Source organism: Fukomys damarensis, unplaced genomic scaffold (genome assembly GCF_012274545.1).
Source record: "Fukomys damarensis isolate Sample0158 unplaced genomic scaffold, DMR_v1.0_HiC HiC_scaffold_24, whole genome shotgun sequence".
NCBI lineage: Eukaryota > Metazoa > Chordata > Mammalia > Rodentia > Bathyergidae > Fukomys > Fukomys damarensis.
This window is the reverse complement of record NW_022900936.1, coordinates 40,267,758-40,280,365: the sequence shown is the minus strand read 5'-3', so window position 1 is coordinate 40,280,365 and position 12,608 is coordinate 40,267,758.

Here is a 12,608-nt window from a genome sequence, read left to right as displayed (position 1 = left end):
TTTTTTTTTTTTTTTTTTTTTACATTTAAGTCTGTATGGTGTGATAACTGCTTAAGGGGAAGATAAGATTTCTTTCTACTTTTAAGTGATACTGTGATACTTGAGGCACTAAAGCAGAGCAAGCAATATTTTTTTTTTCACTTTGGTTTATTATAACAGGTTGACATGTTTGTAGTAAGACCTGTAACAGTGTTGACTTTGTGAAGTCTAATGTGTTTAGTTACAAAGCTAGATTCCACCGTTCACTAAATTTTCTGTCTCTGAAATGTTGAGATATCTTGATGTTTAAAGGAATATTTTTTACAATAGCGTGAGTTTTCATCTTCTATGATCTACTTTTTAAAAACCATCCCCTGTAGTTTCAATTCTGCATGTATTAGGCTTTCAGATATAAGTATGTTAAACTGTAACGACTTGATAGAAGAAACTCCAGGGAGATTGTTTTCCAAGGAAAGGTATTGTTTAGAGGAATAAACTAAACTTCCTAGTTATACTGCAAAGCTATTTGAAAAATAATTTCGAGCAAGGCCTATGCATGGAAATGGAGTACCCAGTCCACATCCTGCTTTAAGAGATAACAAACATAGATAAGTTAAAAGAAAAAAAAAATAGAGAGGAGACTGTTTGAGATACTAGAAATGATTTCAGTACTTCCAAACTGTGAACATAGAGGTGTCTCAACATTAGAATCTGGGTAACAGCGTCTTTCTGTTTGTTTGTTTGCTAGTATTTAGTTTTTCTATTTTTAGTTTTAGTTTTCAAAAGTATATGTTCACAGTGTAATGATTCCGTCTGTGTAGGAAGCTGGTGCATGTCTGTAACACATCTGAATTAGTTTTTCATCCCCTTCTCCTTTCCTTCTTCCTACTTTCTCCCTTTCTTGATCCCCTTCCCATGTGAGAAAGATCTATCATATCACATGGTTTATCTTACAAGAGAAACTCAGAATATAAACAAAGAGCAAAACAGAAGATCTATTTTATGTAAGCTTATGCGTGTAATTTATTTCACATAACATTATGGTCTCAATGTGCATCCATTGTCCTACAAATGACCCAAATTCATCCTTCTTTGTACCAGAGCAGAATCCCTGTGTGCATAAATGCATGTTTGCCTTATGCATTCATCTGTTGATATACATATAGGCTGCTTATAAGATTTAACTATTATGAATTTCCCTGCTGTTAATACGGGTATGTTTGTATCGTTGTGATTTTCATAGCTGCTGTACTAGCTTACACAACCCCCAACAATGCAAATGGGCTGTTTTCCTCCCCTGCAGTCTCACCAGCCCTTGTTATTATTTGATTTCTTGATGATAGACAATCTTTCTGGGATGAGATGGAATCTCATATAATGTTTTCCCTACTCCTTCATGTTTTGAGGACAATATTAGCAAATGGAAGCTGGAAACTAAAGTGAACAGTTTGCAAATATGGGAAAAATTAAAATATTTCAAACCACTGAGTCATTCAAGATTAATAGATCAGAAGAAAGGCTTCTTTCATGATACATTAGCCAAAAATTATCAGTTACTAGTAAATCACTTGCAAATACAGGAAACCTCATTCAACCTTCCAACCTTTAAATTATTTCAATTCAGTTCCAGATAAAAATGATCTAAAGTATCATATCTTTAAAATGTTTAAAACATGTTAATCAAATTGGCTGTACCTTGAAACCTGGGTGATTTTTTGTTTTGTTTTGTTTTGCTATGCTTACGCATTACTAAAATATGAATAAATAATTGAAATTAAGTTTCTAACATACCAGATAAACTTCTTATCTTTACCAAAGTAGGAAGAAATCTGTGTTTACGCCACTGAATTAATAACTCTGAAGAGATTTGGGTGTTATATTCTAAGGCACAATGCAACATACATAACACCTGGATATATGTGCCTCATTTGTGTAATGCATTATATAGAGTGCATTGAATAGATGATGTAACTCTTCTTTAACTTTGTTGACATCACCTAAAGCATGCAGTTCTGTTCCAATAGAAAAATATTCATCCATTATCCAAGCTGCCATTTAAAACTAATAACTTGGGATTTAGTGTATGAAATTAATTTGCTTTAGAAAATTTAAATCTAAGTACAGGTACTAAAATTGCTTTAAACAATAGTTTCTATTGAAATTTTTTCTAACCATTGTTCATATGGTAAGGCTTTCTTATTATGAAGAAGCAACTATGTTATTTTACCTGTGCAAGTATTTTGGCTCTTTGCTTTCTAATGGACCTTGTCTTTATTAAAAAATCCCAATTATTAGATGCACATTAGTGAATGTGGCATGCAAATGCTTTATGAATATTAGTAATGGAGATATAATCATAAATTTGATTGTTTTCTTAATTTAACTATGTTTCTCATCATGTTTCACTTCATAGCACGCAAATTATCTTGTATTTATTACTTCATTTGATTGTAAGCAATTCATAAAATTTTATTATACATGAATTGATCATTTAAATCAATTTATTTTGCATGGAAATGTTAATTTTGTGTACATTAATAAAATGATAAATAAGAGTGTCTTAAAGAATGGGATACACATGAAACACTAAGGGAAGTATTATTCTGGATGAACTGGGAATTTAATTTGCTACATGCAATAAATTATTAGCATTTACAGTCTGTTTATCTGTGATGATTTCTACAAGAGGAAAATGACTTATCTAGAATTTTTATTGAGCTGTATTTTTTCAGATTCTGTTTTTTTCTTTGAGACAAATATTAACTATCTACCAACAAATCAACAATTCTGTGTTGAATCCATGCTAAGATTAGTGTAGCAAATACTGACTATTCTCTACTTCTAGTTATAGTTGAGAAATGCTTGACAGGTAAGATGAACTAAAGCTAGAAGACAGAACTCAGTAAGAAGTTAGAATATTCAAAGACTGACCACCAGAAGATTTAGTTGCAGAGAAAGTGCTCTTGGGTGTACACCTGTGTTCAGTAATTAATGGGTAATCAATATGCAGCCAATAGTTATGATTTTATTGGTATCCCTGTTATTGCATTTGCCTTTTATCTCCTATTTCCAGGTTTAGAAAAAAAACAGAAAACAATTGGCACTAATAAAATTTTCATTAAAAAATTCAAATTCATTTTCTACCTTCAGTTTATATTTAGGCTTCAAGATTTAGAACTCTTCATGAATAAAGCTATTTTTATATAAATGAACATTATGTATTTTCTGAAATTTCTACATATAAACTGCTTCTGGCATAGAGTGTAAAGTAGAATCAGCATATCAGTTTATACTTTTGAATGGCTCATTGAATTATGTATTTCTAAGATTTTAGTTTTGTTTTGTTTTTATTTTAGTTTGGTTTTAGTTTTTATTTCTATAGAGAATTAGAGTCAAAAAGTAACTATTCTGAAAACAAGCATCAGAATAAATTTGTTCCATACAGTTATTAGGGAATATGCACCTTAACTACATAGTATGTACCCTACTAAATATCTTGAAGTAGTGAATTCTTAAAGGTTAACAACAGAATATGAATTTAACTTATTGTTTTAGAGGGTAAAGCTAGGATCAAGATGTGGAAAATGGAGTTAATAAATTTTCACTCAACATAAGGAAGAACTCTCAGCAATGAAAGCTATCCAAGCATAGAAAAGTCTGCATCTCAAGTCGTCAGTTCCCTGTCACTGGAATTATTCAAGCAGAAGCCAGATATATGACTATTATTTGGGATGGCATATATGTGATGAGAAATGAGATTATGTGACCTTTAAGGTCCCTTCAAACTCTGTCATGATTATAAGTATATGTCTGATTAAAAATATTTTGCTGTGAACATAGTGATTCCAAAATATCAAGCACAGTAAAATGCAACCAGAGAAGGAATAAATTAAAGATATTTTATGATTGAGAGAAAACAAGTATATTTTCTGAAATGTAGTAGCAACGAGTTGCAGAGTAAGAGATGGCAATGAATCAGTGCTTGGCATGAAGGAGACACAATGATTTAGTGCTTCAACCTCAGCCCATATGGAGTTACTTATCAAATGGCAGCAATTTCTGTAAAGCATGCTTGAATGAATCTGCTGCCCACTACACAAACACCATGTAATGCCACCTTCAATTGCAGAGAGATTGCTTCTACATGTAACAAACCGCAATGACACAGCGAGTCCCTATGTTTTCTCACCATTTGGATTGTAGAGTCCCAGGAATCTTCATTTTGTTGTTAAAGAAAAAGAGACGTTGACATTAGCATAAAAACACACTAAAAAAAAAAGGTCATGTTTTTATTTTTTGATTTTTATTAAACAGTATAGCTAATATTCTGGAAGAGATATACAATAAAACTGGCTGAACTTTTGAGACTTCACTGCGTCCTTGAGTACGCAGGTACTTGCTTTGAGAGACTGATTCAAAAGGAACTAGTGATGAGTTTTCTTGATTCCAGCTTCTGGTTGGAAATGGCAACAGGAAACTGGCAGGAGTATGGAGTGGAAACATGGGAAAGTAATGTGAAATGAGGCGATTATCTGTGCTTTCAGCCTATGAGATTGGCTTCATCTGATTGAATACAGGATGTGGAGCCCAGCTTTTGTAAGGTGGTCCCCTCACCTTAGACTCTTTACTTCCGTGTCCCAAGGAATTGCTTCCTCCCCTCCCCATCCAGCCCTAGGGAAAGAGAAAGAACCTTGCAATTATGTTAATAGAGTGTGTGAATATTACTTTATCTGGATGAAACCCTGCTCCTTGTGCACATCTTTGCAAATATTCCTTTATAAAACTTCCTCCATTTGGCCCACTTGCAGTTATCTGCTCGTATTCCTGATCCATGCTCTTGGCAACTTGCTCCCTGTACCACAAGTCCTATTTGTCCACTTGTGCTCTATGTTTTCAGTAAAGTCTTACCTCTTGCTCTCCACGAGAATGAACTAAAAAAGTCAGGCATGTGTAATATATTACATTGTTTGTAACCAGTATATTTTAGCTACATTTTAAAATTTTGATGATTTTCTAAATGATAAATGTTAGAATGGTTCATATAGCAAGTGATATAGTCATACAGCAAGAGATCAGTCCCCTGACCCTGAGTTAGGTGACTAGTCACTCAATTCAAAATATGTCACTTTGGGCCAGGGATTTAGCTCAGTGGTTCTGCCATCTGCCTTGCAAATGCAAAGACCTGAATTAGATCCCTGGTGTGTGTGTGTGTGTGTGTGTGTGTGTGTGTGTGTGTGTGTGTGTGTATAAAATCACTGAAATGGTTGCACATATAGTACTTTTATTTATAATGTTCAATTTTATTATTTTTCTTTAGACAGTATAGTTCTCCAAATGTATTTAATAAATTATCTGAACACTTTAACTCTTAAACACAAACTGTGAATTAAGATTAATCACTTAATAATTTACTCATAGTTTAAATATTATTTTTCTAACATTTTAATCCTCCCTGGAAACTTACAATGTAACATTTAGATTAGATTCTTCCCAGTTGTAGTTTATTAAGATGAAGTTCTTTAAGTAGGATTGGTGACTGGTGCTCCTATAATAAAAGAAAAACTAACTATGAGATAGGATACAGGGAGGACAATGTGAAGACAAGGCACAAATAGAAGTGATATATCCATAAATGAGTGAATATCAAGAATAACCAAAAAATTACAGAAAGACAAAAACAAAGAGCTTTCCTTGGAGACTTCAGAGAGAAACTATGCTCCAAATCTATAACAGGAAAAAAAACATCTGCTCTTTTCAGCTCTCCACTTTGTGACAGTTCTAGAAAACAAATGCTTGTGTATATTTAATATAAAAGGTTACCCTGTCTCCTTCTTTTAAAAATCCTACTTAAAAGAAACATATAATTTATACCTTCTCATGATTAAATTTTACTGTCAGTATTTGATTTTTGGCTTTTGCTCAATGTACAAAAAAACCCTAAGAACAATTTCTTTAAATAATTATCATTTTATTCACATTACTAATCATATATCACTGTTATTTACCTGTCTTCAGGTAATCTCATATTTAAGAATACATGTATTTTTAAATCCAAAGCATATTCTCATCATTCACAGGAAAAAAAACTTGAAAATAGTTCAAGTTATTAAGAAGAATATTTTAGTGCAATACTATAGAAAAAAGTGCAATTGTTCTACCTATTTAAAAATTAAGGATAGTACTTAAAATTCAAATCAAGTGAAAATAAATTATGAGTTTTAAAAGTTTAGTCAAGTAAAATTTCAACAGTTTAAATTTAATCATTCACTGAGCAATAACAGACTATTTGAAGCACATCATTCTGAATTACTTAAAGAGATTTAGTTCAATGAGAAATATTCTTGAATATAATTAAATTTTTTTATTTCAAATCCCTACTGACACAATAGGTGTTTGACATTAATGTTATGATAATAGTGTTATTCTGTGACTAATTTACCTTCTGTTTAAGTACTAGCAAGATGATCAACAACAATAACAAAAGCTTTTATTATTTTCCATGAAATAGCAGAGCATCAACAACTTCTTAATTAAGTTTATGAAAAGGAAAAAAGCACTGCTGGTGGGAATGTAAATCAACACGGCCACTATTTTACTCCATGTCATATTTTAGAAAGAATTAAAGTCAGCCTAATACCAGAATACTTGCAAATCCATGTATATCACATCAGAATTCACAGTAGCTGAGACACAGAACCAGCCAAAGCATCTATCAGTAGATTAATGGATTAAAAAAATGTAGTACATATGACCTGCAGAGTATTATTCCGTCATAAAGAACGTGAAATCAGATGATTTGTGGGAAAATGGATGGAACAAGACTTTATCCTATCAAGAAAAATAACCTAGACGCAGAAAGACAGATGTAGCAGGCTCTCTTTCAGATGTGAAAGAGAGAGGAAGAGAACATGAAAGTAAAAGAGACACCGTTAGATAACAGGAAGCGATTAGGAGAGGGTGAGAGGAAGGGCAAAGAGCACAATGGGGATGGAAATGATAAAAGTGCGCTCTATAAATGTAATCACGATTCTGGGCGACCAACCTCAATCAATAGGAGGGAAAGACAATGAAAATACAGAAGCAGTATAATTTGTGTACTGAGAGATAAAATTATCATTGATGTGATTTATTTAACCACACTTGGCGATGGTGTGACCCTAATAAAATCAAAGGTTTTTTTCAGAATCAGTTAACTCCTTTCTTAGCATTCATCTTTCAATACAAGCATTTCAATACACGCATCTTAAAAGAACAAGTAAGGAATTAGGTGTGACAGGCAAGAAGTTAAATGACACATTTTTTTTTTTTTTTTTAGGAAAACCCACAGGAAAGTTCATATTACTGTTTGTTTCAATTTACCAAAGCATTGATTTCTAAGCTACTGCAGACTTTCTGAAAACTGCATTGAGGTCTGAACTTGTTATGTGCTAATGATTTTTCCACTCTTTCACAGGTGTCAGGACTTTTTCATACGATACTGGTATTTCCTTGTTCTCTTGCTCCTATATACTGTGTCTTTTATAGGGCTTCTCTCCAAGAAATAACTAAAATAGCTAATCATATTTGATATCTGATTTTTGGAAGATCAAAAATGATCTACAAAGACACCTTTGAACTAAGACAAGCACAAGATATTCGAGTAAGCAAATGTAAATAAATTCATTAACTATCACAAAAATGTTATAGATAAATGGTTCAGGCAACAAAGATATATCCTCCTGAAAAATTCGAGAACAGTTAATGTTTAAACTTGATTTTTTGGTTTTGTTTTGTTTTGAGACAGGGTCTCACCATGTAGTCGATACTGACCTGGAACTCACTATGTAGCCCAGGCTGGTCTCGAACTCACAGTCATCCTCCTGCCTCAGCCTCCCGAGTGCTGGGATTGCAGGAGTGTGTCACCAAGCCTGGCTCTTAAACTTGTTATCCACAGTTACTCAAGGGTGGATCAAATTTAATACTGATCATAGCTGCTTTGCTTTGCCCACTTTCAATTTCCTTTTGCTTAATTTTCATTTCAGATCCAGTTGGGTAATGCCAGTGGGGGAAACATCAGGCAAAGAAGCGGGCAGAGCATTGGGTAGAAAATGAGGAGACTGCGTTGGAAGTAAAAGGAAGTGTCCTCCATGGAAGTGTAAAGGAGTAAGTGATCAGACACTAGGTCAAGCTCAGACACAGAGGAGCTTTTATTCTGGTTTATTTTTACTTGTGTGGCTGTTGATTTGCAGCTCTTGGACTTGTCTTTTTATGTTTTGCCTGACACTAATATCTTCAGCAAGCAAGTATCTGGTGATGTTAGCAAATTTACACTGCAGACTCAGTTTTCCGCCCTCACTCCAGGTCTCTCTAACAAGGTGTAACAAGTAGCTTAAATCCTTCATAGTACGAACATTTCTCTACCTCAGCATCAATGAGATTATAGGCTGGAAGCTGACTCATCATCCGCGAGTGTTTCCCATTTCCTCCCACTCGGCTATCTACACAATTTAATGATTTACCAAGAGTTATTGGTTCCCTATTTACATTCTTTCACAACTAATCCATCTTTCCCCATTATTCTGTGGTTGCTATCTCCCCACAGAGTTCAGTCATCCCTCAGCTGTTACAAAAACAATGTCATTGATCTTTCTTCCTCTGTTGTTTCTCACTTCAACACTTTATATAGCTACAAACTCTGAAATGGACATCTTATTGATTTAATGTCCTATTTAAAATACTTGAGTAGAACTGGTATAATGTATGATCCATTTTACATAAAATATTTAATTTTATCTGTTAATTTTTGTATCTTTATTATTTTATATCTCTCAATCTTATCCTCAAAATATAAACACACACACATCCATGCAGATACATTTGCTCACACATACTTGAAACTCGCATCCTGCTATTGATTCCTAGGTCATTTTTTTCTTTGATTTCTCTCTCTCAATTAGATCATATTTCCTACTCTTTGCACTCCTGTATTACCCTGTCTTTTCCATGCAGCCACTCCATTAAGCTTGACAGAGCACGACATGCTTATGTAAAGGTAGATGTGTCCCTGGGAAATTGAGAGCATCAGAATAAGAAGCCCTCGGTTTTATGGAAAACTGTTATTTAACTGATAGTTTGAAACTGTGTATGACTCTTTGGCCATGGACACCTACACAGGTAACAAAGCCCCTAGTGTTCACATCCACCGAACATTGGTGGAAGTAATCATCAGAAAATATCATCACTTTAAACTGGATGGCGACTGGTATAAACAAATAAATGAAAAAAAAAGTTATATCAATAAGTCAACCCTGATTTCTATCATTCTAGACACAAGGAAACCCCTGTGCAATGATCTACTTCTAAATATGCTCCACCATAAAAAAAAAAATCTAGACCAATTTTAGACACATATTTGTAATGAAAAACTATAGCCTTTAGATATCAATAAACAGTTAACTGGGTGGTCAAAATATATGGAGTTATTTTATAGTAGGATACTATCTGTAAAAAAATAACAATTTGAGTCACTGTTGAGGTAGCAAATATAACAGGAGAGACAAGATGACAGTTTGATGAGAAAATATCCATCAACCTACATGGTTTATGTGACATTGATTCTATGGGGTGGCTTGAACCTATCCATCCAGTGGAAATTTTATGAACTAAGACATTTAATGCTTTCAACTTTATAGATAGAATAGTAAAAAGGAACAAATTTTGCTTGGATTCATCCAATGATGTATCAATTTTCAGCTTCCATGATTTATGAGTATAACAAGAAAGCACAGTCAAATACCAAATAATGTTGATACTATTCTGTGGTTAGAAATAAGCTTTAGAGGCTTTTCAAAGCAACAGAGATAGGATATGAGAAACATATGGCATGTATTGATTTTAAACTGAACATATTACTTTAAATGTTATCAGACATGTAGCCCGCTAAATTTCAAATAAATTAATATACTTTCATTTGAAGCCTCTGTCATGTATTCCAAAACAGTATGAAAAATATTATTTTCTAGACATTACATTTCATGTTACAAGATAGAAAGATAATCAAACCACAACAAAACAGAACAAATAAAACATAACTCTTACCTTAAGATTTAGCTCAGTGGTGCCATCGCCTGCCTTGCAAGCATAAGGTCCTGAGTTTCATCCCTGGTACCAAAAAAAAAAAAAAGAAAAGAAAAGAAAAGAAAAGAATCAACTGGTTATTGTGAGTACCAAAAAGTGAAGTGTAACATCTTCTGATTGAGAGGCAATAGTACAGAATCTAAAAACATGCTTCTGAAGCCATAATGCTTAAGTTTGGATCCTAAAATTTCTTCCTAATAACTCCTAGGCTTTAAACAAATTGTTCTAATTCTATATGTTTTATAAATATTAAAAAGAAAAAATATAATAATAATTTATCATAGAAAGTTAAAAGTATTAAATAATTAGGAAAAATAATTATAAATGATTGAAAACAGATTAGCATTATTATTGATGATTAATAAGTTTATTTAAAAATAGTGATAACAGTGATATAGAGAGGGAGATTTGGTGGCACAGATGCATAGCTGCCTGCCTCAATAGAAAAATAGTTTGAAAAGATTTCCAAGAGATAGTTCTTGTCCTGAAATTTTGAAAAATGGGCAGTAATTCTCAAGTTGGCAAGTGGTCAGATACTTAATCAGAGAGTCTATATTATAAAATAGGATTTTGGTTTATGGGCTCTTTTTATACGTAATATTCCTGTTCCTAAGAATGTACATGCTGTTTTTCCCCCTCATTGAGTTTATTGGTACATTTTAGGTATACAGTACAGTTACATTCATCATTGGGATCTTGTACCTTTACATGACAGGTCTTGGGTCTCATTTTTCCCCTTGTCCCTGCCCTCCCTTCACCCCCTTCTCCCCTCCCCCTTTACAAACACTTCATTTCCATTTTTTCATTTTCTCATATTCTTTTCTCTTATTAGCTTTCCCCTACCCTTCCCACTTTCCCTACACCTTTAGCCCCTTTCTTCCTATTTCACATTGCCAATTATATCATTAGGATCTTATGTACTATTATAGTTTATTCACACAAGAGAAACTATTTGGTATTTACATATGTGTGACTTATTTATTTCATTTAGATCTATATCCTCAATATGTATACATTTTCCCATGAATGAATCTAATTTCACATTCTTTATGGCTGAGTAATATTCCATTTTATAGAAAAACCACATCTTCTTTATCCATTTTCCAACTGATGGGCAAATGGGCTGTTTCCAAGTTTTAGCTATTACAAACTGTGCAGCTACAAATATAGGTGCAAATATATCTCAGTGATATGATTCTTTTAATTCTTTTGGAAAGATACCCAGCAGAGGGATGGCTGGGTCATATGGAACCTCTAGTCCCAGCTGTTTGAGGCATCTCCATATTGATTTCCATAATGGTTGTACCAGTCTGCACTCCATCCAACAATGGAGATGGGTTCCTTTCTCCCCACAACCCAGCCAACATTTGTTATTGTGTGATTTCTTGACAGCAGCCATTCTTTGTGGAGTGAGGTAGAATCTCAGTGTTGTTTTCATCTGCATCTCTCAGGTGACCAGTGATGTGGAACATTTAAGAATGTACATGCTTTTAAATCTCAATTTCTGCATCTCTTGCTGTATTAAATTTTCTATTATGTGTCCTATAAATTTGTCAGTTATTCATGCATTTTACAGCAGTAGTATTAAAATTTTTCAATTAAATAACATCACAGGATAATGCAGATCACCTCCTAAAACATGAGCTTTTTAAAAATGCTCCAATGTCAAGCAAAATATGTTTCAAGGATATATCTCTAATTAATGTTATGTGTTTTTGGCCAGTTAACTGAATAAAATGCCTTTGTAACACAGATTTACATTATTCTTCTGTTCAAATATATCATAACTTTCTCATCTGCAAAAGATACAACTCACTGTATTTTCTTAAATTCTACTTTAATATAAAATGTCCTCAATTGATTTGCCACCAAATATCTTGCTGTAAGATTTGCTGTAAGATTCTGTTTGAAAACCTTATTTGACCTATTTCATGTCCTTCCTACCTTCCTCATGTCTCGGAATAGCTGTGTTTTAGTTCACTCATTCTGCTCAAGAGCTCTACATCATATCCTTTATTGACCAATCTCTTCCCCATTTCCCACATTTTCCCCAACTCCTCTAGTTTACACCAAAGTATTTTTCACATATGTTGTATGGCTGGAACTTAGCAGGACTCAAAAGAGTTCTGAGTTTCTGGATGTTAGGGTACCTGATTAAATATGTCAGAATGAAAGTAATATCAGTCTTTCAACATTGCTATGATGGGCTAAGGTGAAGAAAGTGCTAACATCCCAGTTTCCCTATCCTCTATGCAATGGAACCAATGAGGGTAATAAGATGACTCTGAAAAGACAAGAAAGAAATGTCAGTAATCTCAGTGCAGAAAGAAAACTCAAAGAAAAACACTGACCATAAATAAAACTGCTCTCAGTTCCCTCATCTTGGCTCTTACTTTCAAGGAGGACTCAGTGCAGACACCTTAGGAACGCCTTTGCTGAAGCCCCCAGTAAAGGTGCTTCCAAATAAAGGCAAAAGAAGGGGCAAGTATAACTGTACACAAGACCATGGCCAG